Genomic DNA, 5,429 nt, shown 5'->3' with positions numbered 1-5,429 from the left:
ACCAACCCCTCTATAATTTTAATATTGGTTACTAACAAAAGAAATTCTCTACCTTGTTAATGATATTTGCCTAGTTTTAAGCTTTTTTATTTATTTTGGTTGATCTTATTTTATTATAGGATATTAAACCTAATTATTTATTGCCATTTGTGTGACATTTATTGTGTATATTTCTTTGAGATAGAGTCTCACTCTGTCACCCTGGCTAGAGTGCCATGGCATCATGATAGCTCACAGCAACCTCAAACAGTTGAGCTAGGGCAATTCTTTTTCCACACCCTCCTGAGCAGCTGAGACTACAGGGGTATGCCACCAGCCTTGGGTAGTTTTTCTATTTTCAGTAGAGACAGGGTTTCCTTCTGCTGGCTAGTCAGAAACTCCTGAGCTCAAGCAATCTCTTGTCTCTGCCTCCCAGAGTGCTAGAATTACAGGTGGGAGCCTCTGTGCCTGGCCACATTTGTTCTATTTTATTTACACATTTTTATAGGCATTTGACACTGGGATTATCCAATATTTATAAGTGTACTAAATTTTGATGTAGGAAAAAAAATAGCACATGGCTTTCTTTTGTACTTTGCCAAATAATTTCCAGATTACAGAGCATGAGATAAACATTAATGGTTTTGAGTATTTAAATTTAGGTAATTTTGCATTTTATACAATAACATTTGTTGTAACTGCATGTGTGGGTTACAGGTCTGATGTCTCTTCACTTCTTCATCCTCACTTTGAGTTTACCAAACCCACAGCTCTCCTTGTAGTTGTAAGATAGCATTTTATCATTCCGGTAGATGAGAATAATTTAATGATGATAAACAAGAAATCAGTTTAAAATCAGAACATTTCTTCAAATACAAGCTACATGTGCAATACAATTTTTAGTTTACATGTTATAGTTGTGTTGGGACATGAAGTTTAACAGTAAGAATTGATGAGCTACTAATAGAGAGCAGGCCTGAGAATTTATGAAATAGGCTTCAGTTCTGATCTCAAACTGCCATAGATATCAATTAACTACATCTTGGAAAATAGTAATTAAAAGAACAATAGAGAATGATATAACCTATTCTTATAAAAATATGTCCATTTATAAATTCATAGGAATTATCCAAAAGAATAAACACTAACTCTTTTTTTTTGTAGAGACTCTGGCCCTGGGTAGAGTGCCATGGCATCACACAGCTCACAGCAACCTCCAACTCCTGGGCTTAAGCGATTCTGTTGCCTCAGCCTCCCAAGTAGCAGGGACTACAGGCACCCGCCATAACGCCCAGCTATTTTTTGGTTGAAGTTCAGCCGGGGCCGTGTTTGAACCCGCCACCCTCGGTATATGGGGTCGGCGCCTTACGAACTCAGCCACAGGCGCCGCCCAACACTAACTCTTAACAGAGTCATCTATGAATAAAGTGACATTGGAGAAAAGGGGAGATTTTCTCCTCATGAAAATCTATGTAATTTGCCTTTTTTATGGTAGACTCTGCTACATATCTCATTCCTAAATATCACTATATTCATATTCAAAGTACTCCCCTTGGGAAGCTATATCCTGATGCCAGTGCCTAATGTACTCTTCCAAGTGATTTTGGAATTCTTTTATTCCTTTGAATTCCATCAAAGCTGTTGTTGTATTACACTTGATATTCTCAATATCACTACTTGTCTATTTTTTCCCAATATTTCCTTTATCTTCAGACAACAAAAATGTCATTGGGGGCCATATCAGGGGAGTAAAGAAGGTTTTCCAATACAGTTACTTTTGTTCACTGGCTAACTACTCCCTCACAGACAATGTCATATAAACTGGTACACTGTCATGATGTTAGACCCAAGAGTTGGTAACCAAGATTTTCAGATAAGATTGTTCTAATTCTTGGCTCGTCACCTATAGCTCAAGCAGCTAAGGTGCCAGCCACATACACCAGAGCTGGCAGGTTCAAATCCAGCCTGGGTCTACCAAAACAACAATAACAACTATAACCAAAAAAACAGCCAGGCGTTGTGGTGGGCACCTGTGGTCTCCGCTACTTGGGAGGCTTAGGCAAGAGAATTGGAGGTTGGAGGTTGTTGTGAGCTGTGACGCCACGGCACTATACCCAGGGTGACAGCTTGAGGCTCTGTCTCAAAAGAAAAAAAAGAAAACCCACAAAACACCATCCAAGAACAAAAATAAACATCACCCAGCAAGACACCAACACATGTGAATGAAAACACAACTGTGAGGCCCTGATACACCAAGATTAGAAAACCTTGCAGAGTTGTTTGAACGCTGCTGCCACTGGAAGTGCACGGTGGCAGATCTCAAATGAATTTCTTTTTTTTTTTTTTTTTTTTTGTAGAGACAGAGTCTCACTTTATGGCCCTCGGTAGAGTGCCATGGCATCACACAACTCACAGCAACCTCCGACTCCTGGGCTTAAGCGATTCTCTTCCCTCAGCCTCCCGAGTAGGTGAGACTAAAGGCGCCGGCCACAACGACCAGCTATTTTTTGGTTGCAGTTCAGCCGGGGCTGGGTTTGAACCCGCCACCATTAGTATATGGGGCCGGCGCCTTACCAACTGAGCCACAGGTGCCGCCCTCAAATGAATTTCTTTATAATGAGAAAAAGATTAAAAAGTAAGGGTTATTACCATTTGGTATTTGGGTAACAAATTGACTTTCATCTGTATTTGTAGCATTTCTTATTTTCACAGCACAAATTTGTGAAAGCCAAGGAAAAAAATTAAGGCAGAAAAGTCACTGCTGCAAAACATGAGATGATGAGTGGCGCCTGTGGCTCAAAGGAGTAGAGCACTGGTCCCATATACCAGAGGTGGTGTGTTCAAACCCAGCCCCGGCCAAAAATTGCAAAAAATAAGTAAATAAATACATAAATAAAAAATAAAAAAAAATGAGATGATTATCTTTATAGGATAAGAAACATTCTTGGTGAAAACTAGTCAGAAACCCACCACTGCTCCAGCTCACTTGATAAACCTAACATCTGCAAAGGGGAATCAGAGGACAGAGAAAGCCAAGGATTACTTCTCTCTTCCACCAAACTCGTTTTTGTGCAAGTCTCCTGTTATCAAGTACAAAATGGACTGAAAATGGAGCGTGTATCCGTGGGGATACAGGCAGAGAGACACCAAGTAGAACACAAAGTAATTGTATATTAAAGATACAATTTCAAAAGAATAGAAGGGTTAGGTAGCATCAGATGAGAATCCGATACTACTTCATTTACTACCCTTAGGTCTTGGACAGTAAGTAGTCATCTGTTCCAGGCTTTTCAATGAAAACTATAGGGGTGTTATATGAAGATTGGTAGGGCCTCATGGGCCCATACCCCATAAAGTTGTCCATCAAAGGGACTATGTCTATTAATGCTTCATGTTTAAAAGGGTATAGGCTTTTTGTGGTGGTTGAGCTTCAGATTGAAAGTAGACCTCAGATGAAGTGGTCCTGGGGACTTTCCTAGGGATACCCTCTTCCCAGACAGAAAAGTTTACCTGGGTGTTGATTTCTTCTGGCCATTTGTCCTTATCCTTCCTGCGCAAGATCAAGGTCCGCAGCAGCAGGCCGATGATGCAGAGGACAGAGCCAAGTGTCTCCAGCGGAAAGTGGAGGGAGAAAGGTGGACCCGGAAGCAGGCCAAGGCTGAGGTGGCCTCCTGGAACCGCAGGATCCAGCTGGTTGAAGAGGAGCTGGATCGTGCCCAAGAGCGCCTAGCCACTGCCCTGCAAAAGTTGGAGGAAGCAGAAAAAGCTGCTGACAAGAGTGAGAGGGGTATGAAGGTTATTGAAAACCGGGCCGTAAAAGATGAAGAGAAGATGGAACTGCAGGGAATCCAGCTCGAAGAAGCGAAACATATTGCAGAAGAGGCAGATAGGAAATATCGAGAGGTGGCCCTTAAGTTGGTCATTATTGAAGGAGACTTAGAACGCACAGAGGAATAAGCCGAGCTGGTGGAGTCTCGGTGCCGAGAGATGGATGAGCAGATCAGACTGATGGACCAGAACCTCAGGTGTCTGAACACTGCTGAAGAAAATTATTCTCAAGGGCGGCACCTGTGGCTCGGTCAGTAATGCGCCGGCCCCATATACCGAGGGTGACGGGTTCAAACCCGGCCCCGGCCAAACTGCAACAAAAATAGCCGGGCGTTGTGGCGGGCGCCTGTAGTCCCAGCTGCTCGGGAGACTGAGGCAGGAGAATCGCTTAAGCCCAGGAGTTGGAGGTTGCTGTGAGCTGTGTGACACCACGGCACTCTACCGAGGGCCATAAAGTGAGACTCTGTCTCTACAAAAAAAAAAAAAAAAAGAAAGAAAGAAAGAAAAGTATTCTCACAAAGAAGACAAATATGAGGAAGAGATAAAGACTCTTACTGATAAACTCAAGGGGGCAGAGACCCGTGCTGAGTCTGCTGAGAGATCTGTAGCCAAGATGGAAAAGACAATCGATGATTTGGAAGATAAACTGAAATGTACCAAAGAGGAGCATCTCTGTACACAAAGGATGCTGGACCGGACTCTGCTTGACCTGAATGACTAGAACATCCCAGTCCCCCCTGCGCCACTTCTCCCTCTGACCCTGACTCCTCCTGAGGCCAGCCTGCCTGAAGCTGACCTTTAAACTGAGGGCTGATCTTTAACTGGAAGGCTGCTTTCTCCTTTCTCCGCCCCCTCCATCCCCTACCCACCCCACTGCCATGTCTTTTTTGGCAAACTATCTCTGTCTCTTCCTAGAAATTCCAGCTGGGCTAGAGGCTGAGCATCCTCGGGAACAACATTTAAGGGAACGTCAGCACAATGCCAAATGTCTTTAAAAGCATGTTGTGATGTACACATTTTGTAACTACCTTTTTTTGTTGTTCTGGCAACCATTTGTAAAACATTCCAGATACTTCCCCAGCTCTTGAAGCAGCAATCTAATCCCTTTCTCACTTTTGAAAGATGACTTTTCAGTTTAATTCATATTGCCCTCTTCTTAAAAGAGGGGGGGGGAAGGTATGGGCCTGCCTTACTGAGCACCAGAGCCCAGGGAGAGACTCCTCTATGGACAACCTCACTTCTCAAAGTACCAGACAAACCAGCAAGATGATCCCAGGAGGAGTTAGCCAAACAACAAAAACATGCTGTGAGGTTTTCAGCTTTAAGATATCTTTGGACAACTTTTATTTTTTTCCTTAGAAGTGACCAAATTAAGATGGTAAGACCTCTGAGACCAGATATTTATCCTGTCTCTACCCCCTTGCCAAGGACTTAGAGAATGGATCATGTGCTCCTTATGTTGAGTGGACCACATAACTGCTCTCCTGTCTTCTTAAAGAAAATTGTTTTTGCCACTCATTTAGTTATATGAAACTCATCTCATTACCCTTTCTGGGTCTGAAGCTGCTATGTCAAAAAGTGCCATACCCTTGTACTTTGCAACAGTCTGTGCTGGAGAAAGC

At 42.9% G+C, this 5,429-nt stretch overlaps 1 pseudogene; it reads left to right on the top strand.

The window, feature by feature from the left end:
* Positions 1–3,325: 3,325 nt before the first annotated feature.
* Positions 3,326–5,230, top strand: LOC128572955 (tropomyosin alpha-3 chain-like; annotated as a pseudogene).
* Positions 5,231–5,429: the final 199 nt, after the last annotated feature.

This window comes from Nycticebus coucang, chromosome 20, assembly GCF_027406575.1.
Source record: "Nycticebus coucang isolate mNycCou1 chromosome 20, mNycCou1.pri, whole genome shotgun sequence".
In the NCBI taxonomy this organism is placed as follows: Eukaryota; Metazoa; Chordata; class Mammalia; order Primates; family Lorisidae; genus Nycticebus; species Nycticebus coucang.
The sequence above is the reverse complement of the archived record's forward strand: the minus strand, read 5'-3'. Positions and strand labels throughout refer to the sequence as shown.